General features: G+C 32.3%; 1 protein-coding gene across 4 annotated transcripts in view; it reads right to left on the bottom strand.

Moving 5' to 3' along the window:
* Positions 1 to 15,568, bottom strand: part of LOC142325967 (uncharacterized) — a 434,412-nt gene that overhangs the window by 394,881 nt on the left and 23,963 nt on the right. Inside the window, exon 1 of one of the 4 annotated variants that reach the window (XM_075367955.1) lies at positions 1,041 to 1,150. The exons of the other annotated variants lie outside the window; for them this stretch is intronic. The gene's annotated coding sequence lies outside the window, so the exon portion shown is untranslated. Of the gene's footprint in view, positions 1 to 1,040; positions 1,151 to 15,568 lie in introns of those variants that run through there. 4 annotated transcript variants of the gene reach the window in all.

The raw sequence follows: 15,568 nt of genomic DNA, 5'->3' as shown, positions 1-15,568 counted from the left end.
CCCCTTATAAGATAATATTTAACTTATAAGTTAAAGAAAAGTAAACGTTATTCAAAAATATACTCGTAAAAATCACAACTTTAATCTTGCATCTTACTCAATAACGATAATATAAAACAATAAACACATATTTTTTCTGCGAAATTTTCTACTTTTTTTAGCTTATCGTCTCATATATGAAATATTCATTTCCTTTTGAAAATATCTGTGTCAAACCAAAAAACACAACTTTGATGCCGTTTTTTTAAACATATCACCGGAAATCTATAAATAATTTTTTTTTTACATTAATCCACAAAAATTACGACCTGCGTATAAAAATTCAGCCGGTTTGGAATTTTTGTTAAGATTTCAGCCGTAATTTTCTTTAGGCATTGGTCTATATTTATCGTAAGGGATTCCGAAATCCTGATGATCTATATCTATCAGTAGTAGATGAGTATATCTCTCTCTTTTCCTGTTTAGCCACCGAAACCACCGTAAAGAATTACTTCAGAGGATGAATGAGGATGACACGTATGAATGTAAATGAAATGTTCTTGTACAGTCTCAGGTCGACCATTCCTGAGATGTGTGGGTAACTGAAACCTAATCACCAAAAAACACTGGTATCTACGACCTAATATTCAAATCCGTATAAAACTAACTGCCTTCACTAGCATTTGAACCTTAGAACTCTCGACTTCGAGAGTTGGGATACAGGTTTCAGAACTATATCTCGCGCAGTTTCTATAACATCTAACGCAAAACGGAAAACTTCGGTAACGAAAAACAGGTTTTTTTAGGTTAAAACTCTTTATTAAATATTATCATCTACCTTACGGATCGAAGGTGTATTAATTCCCGTTGATTCAATTGTCACAGCGTGTACGACTGATCCGATTTTAACGAAAATATGGGACGATTCTCAAGAGAGATTACGTACGATTTAGGCTGTACCTCACAACATTCTGTCCCTAGACAGAAAATAGTTCTTTGTCACAGACTCGATGAATCTAGAAAAAAAGGTGTTATCCATTATCCGTGAGCCGGCTACTTACCTTTGGTTTCTAGTGTAACATATGCAAGATGCAGTATTTATAATTCTTGATGTTGGGACGCATAAATTCCGAAACGTAGCACAGAATTACGGGAAAACCTTATCCTCACGATGGTGTTGGCGAAGCAAGAATTCGACGGGGTATGACTAAACTGTGAAGTTCTGTGCTCTTTCGTTTCTTTTTAGGCCACTTTAGAGTCATGCATTCGTTCAATGCTTCGGGTGTTCGCATCGATCTCCGATCGATATGCAGAAAGGAAAAATTGTAGAAGAGATAAACTATTTGAAAAGTCTGAAACAGAAAGAAGAACTAAAAAACAATGGAAAAAATACAGGATTACTGTCTGCAAGAAGGCTTGCGGTAGAACCGAGGTGGAGAAGACTTGCCGAATGATTTTTGTGTGGTAAGTATTACTGAAAAGAAGTACTCGGATAGATTTGAAATACGGCCGGGAAGAAAGTGAAAAACGGATGGACGAAATTAGAAACAAAGTAATAACCGAATAATACATAGCATGAATAAAAATTGACAATGGTAATAAGGAAAAGGAACAAGCATATTGATCGGGGCATACTAGAAATTGCTTTCAATCAAGTATCTTATAAGGGATCGATGCGCGAACGTAAATCATGACGATATGAAAATGTTCAGTACCAAGAAAAGGGGTTTTCAGCTCATAATCCTGTCCAAAGACAGATTAACCAAATAAGAAAATGAATTATCAGAATAGAAGATTTTCTGCCTTAATCACAGGATAAGGACAAATACGAGTATTTAAATCTAAATAAAATCAAATGGCAAAAATATTTTCACAAGCAAAATAGATTTAATTTTTTTTTTCTTTTGATAATAAAAAAATAAATACTTAAATAAAAATGCTCATGTTGACACCTCATGACTTCCATGTGCACCTATTAAATTATATATACACATTTTTTTAAAATGAAAAGTATATAAAATTTTATTTAATTAATAACTTCCGATATTTTTTTTTTAATTGTTATTGAATTATTATTTACTGTAAAACTTTTTTTACAGCCAGAAGTTAATAATTATTATTAATAAATCTATATACACATATTTAAATTTAAAAAAAAAACGTTAAAGAAAAGTAAATTTAAAAAAAAGAGAGAGAAAGTCCGATCTGAACCGATGTGCCTTACCCTTGTAAGATCCAAATATTTCATTAATTAAAATTTTATTTTGCTATAACTCTGGAACAAATGAAAATAAGTACCACTTATGATACTCGTATATCGTTGAAAATCCCTCAATGAGGGTTTCTTACTGCAGTTAAGAAAAAGTCCAAAATCCAATTTTTTTGGATTTTTGGTCCAGTCAATTCCAATCAAAAGTGGTGGAGCACAACTAGATGTTACAACGGTCCTAAATCCAAAATATCATCATCCTACTACTAATCGTTTTTCAGTTATGCGAGATACGTTCACGCCCCCCCTAAAAGTGATCAAAATGGATTTAGGTTTGGTCAAAATGGATATTTCCGTTGAAATCAGAAAACGGAAATTTTTCGCGATCACGATACTTCCTTTACTTCGTACAAGGAAGTAAAAACAATAAAAATATTATTGTAATAAAAATAATGTTTGATCTTTATACTTGAAAGATAAGCCGATACACGACAGATAAGTGTCATTATTCAAAAATATATGGGCGGGAATAAAAATGATCTTAATTATTACAGGCCTATTGCTTTATTATCGATTTTTCCAAAATCGAGGCAATGCTAAATCTCTTCTCTGGTATTTATAACAGAATAATCAGCGACTGCAAGGTTGCTGCATTATTTCTAGATATAAAAAAAAAAAGGCTTTCGATTCTATCGATCATGGATTCCTTCTAAAAAACCTAAGAAATACCGATGTCAGAGGGATCTGTGGAGACTGTTTTGCTAGCTAGGGCAGGTTTGCATATTAAATTTAGAAATCCAGCAAGTTATAGTTGGAATTTCTTTGAGTAACGAATCCCGCATTATCTGTGGTATCCCTCAGGTCTCTCCGTTTTCAGCAGAGCTCTTTTTAGTATACATTAACGATCTATGTGGAGATATTCTTAACGGAGCTTTCACAGCATTTGTGGATGACACAGCTTTAAGTTTTAGGGAAAACTATAGAAAAGTGCTTTGTAAGATGATCCGTTACGATCTCCGGAAACTTAGCGTGTGGTTTGAGTACAACTCTTTGCGGCTGAATACAGATAAGACCAAGTTAATCGCTTTTAAATTGAGGCCAAATTTAGAAGAACCACTGGCCCTACAAATGCAAACAAATAGCTGTAATGCTTGGGGTTGCAACTGTAATTGGATCACTGAAACTGACCGCGTGAAATATTTCGGAATAACCATGGATCCTGAGCTTACATGGGCATATAGAAAAATTTAAGAAAGAACTTGTATATACGTGTCGAACACTTTTTCCTACCCAATAGTTTCCCTGATTTTATAATGAAATCTCTGTACTACGCTTTAATCGAAAGCAAATTGCAATATGGCTTAACGATATGGGATGGTGCTTACCACAGCGTAATGCATCCCTTGATCGTGGGACAAAAATATATAATCAGGACACTCTCTAAAAAACCTCGTCTTGAATATTCGTTACCGATTTTTCATCAGTGGGACTTATTACCCTTAAGATACCTATATTTTTACAAGGTCTTAAAAATCTTTTTCACCAAAAGCGGACAAAAACAACAAAATTACTGTTGGCGAATACACAACCTACGATCATTCGGGAACTTCATACCACCAGGACCAAATAAAGAGATATTTCGTAGATTTTATCTTTATGTCGAATGTTTATTTGACATGATGTGTCTTCTCTATACAGATATATATTCTTCTTTTTTTTATTTTTTGAACATTTAAATACTTTATGAACATATTAATCGCTGTGTTAATTGATATAATATTATAAACTAAATTAATACCAAAACACAGTTAAAGAATTGATTTATTAAACCTCCAGAAGTACTTTCGCAAACCACTCGCATCATCAGTCGGTGACGTTGCGATGATCAGTTGGTGATGTTATGATTAAATAAACAAATGAAAATATAAATAATTTTTCGAGTAATAAGCATAAAAATCAGCTAGATGTGAATTATATTATGTTGTTATGTGAATAGTTATAATTTATTGCGTCTAATCAAAATATCGTCTTCAAAAGTTACTTGTTGGTTGATCATTTAATGTGTTTATTTTAATTTATAAATGTAGTATTGTTCTAAGATTTTTTTATTGTTTTTGCATGTTTCTAAAATTTCTAAGTCGTGTTCGTAATCGGTGATATAGTATGTTTATGTTGTACCAAATGGTTCTTGTTCTTGTATACATTATAATGCTCCACGAACCTTTTTTTGAAAGGTCTGTTGATTATTTACCGATGTACGAGAGGTGGATAAAAAAATACGTCACACCCTGCCATGTTCTCGAACTGAAAGGGATATATTAATGTATTAATGTCTTCTGATGGCTGTACTGGTTGTGTTGTCTTCACGCTCCCCCAGCAGCAATTCCGTTCAGTTCAAGTGTAATGTCGTTGTCAATATGGCGTGTCCTCTAGAGGTTTCGTCCAGCATAGAAGCGCGTTCAAAAGTCCGATGCTGGACTGGTTCACAGTTTTAGAAACAATCATCACAGGGTATGAGAGCAGGGTGCTTCATTACACTCCTGAGACTAAACGAGCATCACGTGAATGGAGACACAAAAATTCACTGGAGCCAAAAAAAAAAGTGAAAACATCCCCAACATGTTCGAAAGGTTATGCTGGCAGTCTTTTTAGGTTCTGAGGGATGCCCCGAGGAACAACGAACAATGCCAAATTTTACTGGGAGACTTTAAAAAAAATTGCGTGAAGTCATTAAAGATCGAAGACCCGGAAGATTGAATGATGGGATCGTTTTTCTTCACGACAACGTTAATCCTCAATCAGTTCATATGACGGAGTTACTACAAAAATTCAAGTGGGAAGTGTGGTCTCAACCGCCTTACAGCCCTCACCTAGCACTCTGTGACTACCACCTGTTTGGTCCTCTAAAGCGAGATCTGGAAAGGGAGCGTTTCGCTAATGATGATGAACTGAAGGAAGTGGTCCTTAAATGGTTGAAGGAAATTGGACGAAATTTTTATGAGGGTGGAATTTAAAAACATGTCACAAGGTATGAAAAGTGTTTAGAAAAACTTTGTGATTATGTCAAAAAATAGATAAAAAATAGAAATTTAAAAAAAATGTAGTTTTTGTTCAGTAAGAAAAAATATAGTCTTTTAAGTATGTTTGTTTCAAGGGGGGGGGGGGTTAACTTACATTCTGATCGTCCCTCGTATATACCATTACAATCATTACATTTAATCTTATATACTCCACTTAAATTTTCTCCATTGGTATTATTATTATCCCTTAAATATTTTAAAACGTGGTTATTAGGTTTGTATGTTTTCTTATATTTATCTTTATCGTAAATATCATTAATTTTTTTCTACGATCTTATTCGTATATTTGTATTGTACGAAATAGCTATTATTTAAATTCATTATTAATATTCCGCAGTAAAGTTTGATAACTATTTCGATTTTGTTTGTTTTTTATAAATTCTTTAGACAATTCGATTATCAAAGCCATTTAAACTCCTATTTATTTTTGGGTTTATCTGGGTTATTTTTTGTGTATTGCAACGCTCTAAAAATTCGTGCCAATTTTTTGTGACCATAAATTATTAGTTTCTTTGTGTATGCTGTGATTTATGTTTGGTTTCCTATAAACGCCTTTTTTTCTAATTTTGTTTCCGTTTATTTCAATTTCAATATCCAAAAAGCCCATTTTCCTGTTAATTTCAATTTCAAACGTGAATTTTAAGTCATTATGATAGTTACGTATATTTAAAATAGTCATATGTTCGTCATTTGTAATAAGATTGTACCAATATATCGTCCACATATCTAATCCACAACAATATTTGATGCTTGTTCAAAATAACATTAATTCAGATGTTTTCAAAATGTAAGAAAATTTCGTTTGGTATTCTGATGTGTTAAAATACTGGAAACTTCTACTTATGCAATTGTAATGGTATCAAGGTTTATTGGCATAGGTTGGATGTTAATTCTTACGGTAAGTAATAAGTATAAGTATTATTTCGTTTACTTTTGTCATAAGCAGCACAGTACCTTTATGTTACATTTGTTTAATTCATTGAATACAATTAAAATAATGTGATTGTAACTCCCATACAGGTTTTTCTCGGGAGTATCTAATTTTTCTTCACCTTTAAAAGGAACTGTAACAACAAACTGTTTCAGAACCAGACTACAAACTAAGTAAAATTAACAATTAAGATGATAAAAGAACATTTTTGTATGAAAATATATTGTAGCTATGAAATTATGTAAAAAAGAGGAGAGGAGAAATAATGAATAAATAAATATAAAAAAGTAACTGTATATAAATTAGACGAAACGAGATTTTCATTATTAGATTATACGATCCGACGGATACAGTATTACGCTAAAATTTAAGCGGATATGGAAAAAAATTACAATTAACTAAAAATACAAAGTGTACAGTCTAATCTCTAATCTTTACCGGGAATGATGATCGGTGATGATAATTTTAAGAACAGAGGGACGAGTTAAAACAGTTAAGCTGTTTATAGACATAATATTTCGTAAACTGCATATCGCAAAAATAGCATCCGACTATATAAACCTAATGCAAGTCTAAATTAAGACCTGGCAAAATGAATCACATATTTTTTTGTCGACAGTTTAATACATATATATATATATATATATAAGATTAAAGAGGTTACGCGGGGGGCTCACCAAGCTTGTTTGCAGTGATTAAACAAGTTCCAAATAAATTATTTTATTACAGTATAATATGGTAATAAATTAATTAATTAATATCGACACTAAATCATTCATTTTTCACATAAAAGATTTTGTTAATGTTATTAATTTAAAAGAGATAGAGTATCAGTATTCTGATTATACGAGCACAAAGTAGCAGAATTAACGGTTTTTTCAATTGCGATCGAAGTAAACCATTTCGATTGTTTACCTATTAAAAAAAAAACGTAATGAAACCAAGCTGCAGAAAACTATTTTTGCTTAAAACTACTATAGTACTCGTGTACAAAAAAAAAAGATAACAGCCTAATTATCATTCCGATGCCACTTTAACAGCGGAATCATAATCTATTTAAAAGATCTTTTCACCTATTAATTTAAAATAATATTTTACTTAGAAAGATTTTAGAAAAAATCTGCATTCTCGTTCATGTACAAAAATAATACGTTACTAACTTATATTAGGAAAGTAAGATTCCTATCTAATTCAAAGTTATCGAGGTTCCTTCTCAAGAACGGAGCGAAGCAAAGACCTAATTTTTATTTTAAATGAACTTCACCTTTTTATACATATTTTATGTTCAGGATATTTATTCATGACAAGGAGACATTTTTATAATTTTTTTAACACAATATTGGAGCGAAAAATTTTTTTGCATTATTTTTGAAAACTAAACAACTAAAATCTGAGTCTGTATGAATGAAGTAATCCAGAAAAATACGACAAACAAAATATTACTTTAATTCTATCGATAGGAAATAACTTAAAGTAAACAAACGATAAAGATTCGATACGATAAATTATCGATCAAACGATAGCAACAAATTTCTTCTTTTTTTTAAGTAAATTTAATTTTTTTTTAATATTTTATAAAAACTGACAAAATTGCAGTTTTTTTTAATCTGAAAATAAAAGAGATTTTTTCAAGAAAAAAGTATTATGAAAATAAAAAGCTGTGATAAGTTTGACCTCGACATTGCTGGCATACTCAGAAATTGATTTGATAAATGAGTAAAAACATTAACATACCCCTTAATACGCAGGACTCAAGCCTAATGTCCCAAATATTTAAAACTAAAATATTACCCACGATAGCTTACTGTCAGAATCAACCGTCATCAAAAATAAACGTCCTGTCAAAAAAGAAAAAAAAAATATTTGAAATTTAATGATGGACGTAAATTTAACACACATAGTATATATATATATATATATAGTTACACACGCGCGCGCATACATTCATCATTGTTTGTTTGAATCCGTGTCCTTGTGGTTAGGTAAGAGTAGGATTAATATTGTAAAAAAATGTAAATCCTACTGAACAACGCCACTGGCGCTCTAGTTTTTGCTACTAATGGTGGTGCTTCACAAAAATAAAACAGGAAAATTTGCTTTTTATATATTTTAATTTTTTTCTTAATTTCAAAATTCTTCATTGTTTTAAACGGCTTCGTAGGATTTTATACTTCGTTTAAATTAATGTAATAGCAAGGGAAAAATAATAAAAATGATTATACGTTAATTACTTTTCTAATATAATATTGTTATAGATATTAGAGTTAGAGTTATTGATAAAGATAACAGAATTAATTCTCCTTTTTTCTTTGTTTTTCACTGTTATAATCACGTTAATAATTTATTACAAATAAATAAAAGTTTTATACTGTAATAATAGAAATGCCAATGTAATCGCCATGAAAGCAATAAGTAAATACATATTACAATTTTTTTTTTTTTTAAATTTATAATGCAAAATGTACTGACAAACATGTAATCCCTAAAAGTAAAATATATTGTGCTATATACACTAACGTATAATTGCCTTTTTTTTACAGAAATTTAATTTACCAGATTGGATTCAATGTTAAATATAAAATAAAACATTACAAATCAATTCTCATTAAGCGTTTAAATATACAGTTAATCAGTTACATTACAACCACTTATTAAAAGGAATTATGTAATCATCGAACATAGTAAACAAGCGCTAAGAGCTTAAGAGTAAAAATAAAACAATAGAAAGTGTAACAACGACAGTTGTAAATAATAAGTGTAATATAAAACACTTTGTAATACATATCCTTTCTCTTAAGAGCTATTAAAGTGCGTCAATGAATATAACCCGCTTACGATTTATATTTTATTAATATTACAGTATTACATTAATTTTTTAAAAGATATCCCAGCAAATATCTGCATCGAATATAACAGATTTATTCGAATTCACAAAAAATGAGCGCGCTCATCACTCTATGGTTAACGTGAGATCCCTTACATGAATATAGATGGATACAGAATTCTAATAAATAATATGTTTGCTTTACAGATACAGTCAGGGCCGTGTAAATAAAACCGTGAAAATAAAATATAATCGCCGTCTAAAATTTTGCCATACAGGCTAGTAAAACGTCAACAAGATTTGATATTATGAAACTAAATTTTCACCGATAACTATTTTCACCGATGACAAAACGAGTATAGTAAATTGCTTACACTTTGTGACGTTCAAAAAAAAAATCTTCGTATAAAGGATGATATACAGAAGGAATTCTATTCAGAACCAAGAAAACGGTCGAATGGGCAATCGGCTTGCGCTTGACCGGATGAAATGCGTTTGGAAAAAGTAATTGAATTTATTGAGAAAATGTTGTTAACACTGCAATAACAAACATAGTGTGTTATCAGTTAAGCGTTCTAAGGTTAACGGCAGGAAAATACGATCGGGGAATTCCTATCGGTAGGATAACAGATGTCACCGGTACCAACCGACCGTTCAAAAATGATATGAAGAAAGTTTATCACGCGGATAGTGGAAAATGTTCATCGAACCAGTTCCAGAAAACTAAACGGAGGTTTTCTTTGAGTTTATTACGGCAATGGATACAGGAAGCGGAGAAAAAATTCCAGATTGGATTTCAAAAAAATCTTTAAAAATATGGAATCTCAGATGCATCGGAGGAAAACAAAGATAAAATGTCATTTTTAAATATTTATTACCGCCGGTGTCACGACTGCTTTAAGATTTCAATTTTTAAATTTAAAATTTCCTTAACCAGAACGTAGTAGTAGTGTTTTGCACGTACTTTTTTCTGTCAATAATTTATTTCAAAAAGAAGCTGTATCTATTAAATGGTAAATATGGAATTCTATCTAAGCGTATTTGTTAAAATGTAAATGGCGAATATACAGATTGATTCAAAGAAACGGGAAATTTTGAAAGTTGTGTTGGTAGCCGTGGGCGATTGGTACCACTTGATAAGTGGCGCCAGCCTCTCTAACCTAACCTGCCATTTAGTTGTCATGGATCCTTGGAGTGGTGCGCAACGTGCATTTGCTATCAAAGCGTTTTACAAAAACAATGACAGTGTGGAGGGAGCGCGTAGAGAATTTCGCCGTCATTTTAATCTGGGACGGCACGACCGTGTTCCATCAGCACATGCAATCAAAACATGGATATCTAATTTTGAGGAAACCGATTCGGCAATGAAAAAGAAACCTCCAGGCCGTGAGCGAACCGCCCGTACACCACAGAATGTTCAAACTTTACAAGATGCTGTCACACGAAGTCCATATCGGTCAATCCGTCGTCTCGCAGCATCTTTACAATCGCATAGTTCAAGAGTTCGAAGAACGTTAGTGAAGGACTTGCAATTCCATTCATACAAGTTGCAGATCGTCCAGGAACTGAAACCGAACGATGCAGTTGTGCGAGTACAATTCTATAATGTAATGCTTCAGAAGATAAATGATAACGAAGAGTTTGTTCACGAACTGTGGATGTCAGACGAAGCGCATTTCCACCTCAGTGGATTTGTTAACGAGCAAAATTTCAGATACTGGGCACAAGAAAATCCTACGCAGCTACACCAGCGTCCGTTGCACAGCCAGAAAGTGACCGTGTGGTGTGCTATGTCATCTACGGTGTTATAGGCCCTTATTTTTTTTAGGATGACAACGGTCTTGCGATTACAGTGACGTCGGCTCGTTACGTAGCCGTGGTTGAAACCTTTGTTGTGGAACAACAAAAGAGATTTCCACCGATTCTTAACACAACCTGGTTTCAACAAAACGGAGCAACGTCACATACTGCACGAATATCGATGACAGCTGTACGCCGATTGTTTGAACAACGTGTCATTTCACAAAACATTTCACATTAGATGGCCTCCCAGATCGCCTGATCTCTCAGCTTGCGATTACTTTTTGTGGGGTCACCTTAAAAGCAAAGTGTTCCACAGTAGACCTGCTACAACGGAAGAACTGAAGGCAAAGATCCGAGAGGCAATTGCGGAAATTCCAGTTGAGATGTTACGTCAAACCATGAACAATTTAACGAAGAGACTTCGTGAGTGTTTACGTAGAAGAGGAGGTCACCTGCAAGATGTCATCTTTAAAAAATAAACTAAAATGTATGTATCCTGATATGGCAACATTTGTACAATTACATTTCATTTTCTAAAAAAAAATTTTCATTAACGTTATTTAATTTTTTAAATTGCCCGTTTCTTTGAATCACCTGTATATTCATATTTTAATATTTTTTAATACGGAGATCTTTACCGTCCGATAAAAGATATACTTCACATGCGAAATGTTTACCCCAAAGAAAATTTACATTTCATTAAAAAAGAAAAATATTTAAGTTATCCTTTTCCATAAGTTTCTCTCTACAGTATTCAAAGCTTAGTCACTCGTTAAGTTTCCGTCATATAAAACGTAACAACATAGTAGGTTAACGCTACCGATGGCAACAGAACGACTCCTTAATATGACTGATAAAAAAATGCCCGTCTTAATGAAACTTTAGTTTCATGATTCTATACGTATGCGATTAACAATAATCGAGTAAAATAACTGATGATGAACGAAGAAAGAAAAATCAAAAGCAGACGGGTATAATGAAAATTTTGTCTAGAAAACAAATCCACTAATACAAAACAAACACATTATAGAAATATATATATTTATATATTTTTTTTAAAGTCCACTTACGGCAGAATAATATGCGAATATGATCTCTTGTTATATTGTATTTTTATTGCCAAATATGTACTCACAAAAAAAAGGATAGCTTAAAATCTAAACGAAGGTTTTTTCAAAAAAGAAAAAACCTGTTACTATATCGTGTTAGCAATAATTTTTATACTGCAAGTCTTACATTTATATTAGAGCCCTTCTTTCTTTTTCTGTTTAGCCTCTGGAACCACCGTTAGGTATTACTTCAGAGGATGGTATGTATGAATGTAAGTGAAGTGTAAACTTGTACAGTCTCAGGTCAACCGTTCCTGAGAAGTGTGGTTAACTGAAACCCAACCACTAAAGAACACACGATCCATCACATAGTATTCAAATCCGTATAAAAGTAACTGCCTTTATTACGATTTGAACCTTAGGATTTGCGATGACGAGTCTTTAAAAATCCAACCACCACTAGACCAACCCGATGGGTTTATATTAGGGACCAACAACTCAATTATTATGAAATAATCATCACACGATTCGTCTGAACAGCGAGATTGTATAAAAAAATTTGGGAAAAAATAAAGCGGCAAACTGCAGATGTAATTTCAATGGAAAAAAATTATCCAATGATAAAAGGGATAAAAAGATTATCTAAGGTGATATAAAATAAATATCGTAGGGTTTTGTATGCAAGAAAAATATTGATGAAAGTGGAATTTATAATACAATACAAAAGACCTTGAAAGTATTAGTAAAAGTCAATTTAATAACTGATACGAAGGCCGCCTTTTATTATTTTTTTACTAAAACAATGAAAGAAAAAAAATGTTTTGATACAAATCGTTTTATTGTTACTCAAAATATTCGCCTTTAAGATTTATACACTTTTGCATGCTTTCCAACCAATTCTCGAAACATTTTTTCCACTCTGAAGTTGGTACCTCAAAAACATGGTTTTGGAAGGATTCAACAGCTTCTTGAGGTGATTAAAATCGCTGCCCACGCAGTTTTTGTTTGGCATTCGGGAACAAAAAGAAGTCGTTAGGCGATAAATCAAATCAGGTGAATACGGGTAATGAGACATTAATTCAATGTTTTTCTCCGTCAAATAATCATCAATTGTTTCACGTGGTGCTCGAGAGCTGGCATTGTCATGATGAAGAATGATGTTACGTTTTCGGTTGTTTTTCCTGATTTGATTGATGACTTCTGGCAAACAAATTGTTGTTTACCATTCAGTATTAACTGTTCGATCTCTAAAGCAATGGTTGCTACACGTTCAGTACAACCGAAAAAACATTATTATCTTGGAAGTGCGTCGCGAACGAACCACTTTTGTTGGATTCGGTTCATCTTCGAACATCCAAACAGTGTATTGTTACTTAGTTTCCGGCTCGTGCGAATATATCCGCGTTTCGTCTCGTGACAATGTTGTAAACGGATTTTGAATTTTCTCGGTCGAATGTTTTGAGAATTTCCTTACCCCAATTGATTCGAGCCTGTTTTTGAGCTTCGGTCGAATTATGCGGAATCTATCGGGAACAGATCTTTTTCACAGCTAAATGTTCATGCACAAAACCGAATGTACTATAGTCTTCGATAGTCGAAGGGTAACTTTATCTTATGGTAAGTCACATGCCGATCCTCTTCTATTTGCGCAAAGCATCGATGTTTTTTGGTACCGATTTTGGTCGACTTTCACGAAATTCATCGCTGAGGAAGCACGACCATAACAAAATTCTGTAAACCAACTGTAAATAGCCTTTTCTGAATACGATTCATTACCAAAAGTTAAACGAAGCAATTCGAGGATTGCTGCTGAATTAGGCCCGAACCAAATCGAAAAAATCATCCAACGAAAACCTTCACGCGAAATTTCCATTTTTTTTCACAAAACTGTTTTTTAAAACGCTCACTGGAAACAAACTACTCGGTCGATTTCTGAACTGTCGCTGTAGTAACAATAAAAAAAGTCAAATTTTACAACAATAGTAATGTCACATCTCAATAGGGTCATTTAGTGGTCGTTTGTAAAAACTTAAAAGACGAATTCCGTAAAAATATATAAAAACAATTTTACCGATGTCGTTGAACATTACCGGAATTTTTATAAACCTTAATATTAAACTCATCCACATGAAAATACCTTTGATTATTCCTTTTTATAACTACTTTTTGCTATTTATTATTTATTAACTTTCTTGACTAATGAAACGTAATATCTTTTTTAAATTCTACAATGATTAATTAAATAACCATGTAAAAATGTTCTTAAATTACCTCGTCCGACCACAAACCAAAGAAAATTATTGTAGCCACGCTCACTCTCCAGGTCCTATACCACACTATAAAAATAATATTTCCAGTTGAGAAAAAAGAAAAATTAAATCCTGAACATTTATAGTGATTTTTTCTTATTTTGTACAAAGGAGAGGGTACGAAAGAAATTTAGTCTTAGCGTTCCAGTTAACTAAATCATTCGGATCAAGATTTTTCCAATTTTTTTTGGATTATTATATTTTTCCATTTCTTTTATTTTCGGTTTTAAGGATGAGAGAGATTTAAAAGATACTACTTAAATCTAAAAGTTCCTACCTGAAGTTTTCACGAAAAAATGCACCGACCACGAGATAGCATACACTGGTTAATTGAGGATCTAACCCACATCCTTGTCTAATTTTCATAACATTTAATACCAACAATGCCCGCGTTACAGAAGTAACCTACCAATGACGAGTGTAAACTACCGAGTTAATGATACGAGTACATTCGTCTGCTCCAAAGACAATATTAAACAAAGAAAAATACACACGCACAAAAGAGTTGATAGTTTCCATAGAATCACAAAATGGAGTGTTATAATTGTTTTTTTTTTTTTTTTACTTTTAAGGCCGCAAAGGACCACTTTAGTCAGAATAATTCAAGTCTTTTTTGCTGATCTTTTGGCCTTTAAGTTCTTAGCTTTCTCCCAACATTTAGTCATTCTTAATGATCTTGCTTTACGATCCTCTTCTGAATAATCCCTTTTTGTATAATTAAAAGTTCTTACTTTAAAGTTGGTATTCGGATCTTTAATAACAAATTTAAATTTTTCGGATTTATTAAGTAAATTTTCGTAAGTCAAATTTAATTCTTGCATGTCTTCTTTAATTTCTTTGATCCATAATGGCGGATTTTTTAAAGACCAGAATCGATCGATAATTCTCTTAGTAATCCTATCCTGCAGTAATCTTAACAAGTGTGCACAGAAAGAAATTCGCTTCTTTTTCATAGTGTCAATTAAGGATTCCAAGTTTTCGTACAGAAATTTATTAGGCAATAATCTGTACTGATTTTCGTGTTTATATTTTTTGTTTATGCAGGTTCTAAGAATCCTGCGTTCAACTTTAAGCAAAGGTTCAGTCCTATTTTTCTGATTTAATCTAAATAAAGTCTCGTTCGCGTAAGTAATTACTGGTTTAACCACAGTTTTGTAATGTCTAATTTTAGTGTTAATCGAGAGCGATTTTTTGTTGTAAGTATTTTTGGTTACTTGTAGCACTTTAAATAATTAATTAAATCTTTCAATCCAATTTTGTTTTTCGTTACAATTACAAGTAATGATCTCTCCAAGAAATTTAAATTTTTCTACAAGTTCTACTTTGTTTCCATTAATATTCACAGAATTAATAACTAAAGGATGTGTAACCATCATTTTAGTCT

The sequence above is a fragment of the Lycorma delicatula genome, chromosome 6, assembly GCF_047948215.1.
Source record: "Lycorma delicatula isolate Av1 chromosome 6, ASM4794821v1, whole genome shotgun sequence".
Lineage (NCBI taxonomy): Eukaryota > Metazoa > Arthropoda > Insecta > Hemiptera > Fulgoridae > Lycorma > Lycorma delicatula.
Note: the sequence above shows the minus strand (reverse complement) of the source record. Positions and strands in the feature narration are given on the sequence as shown.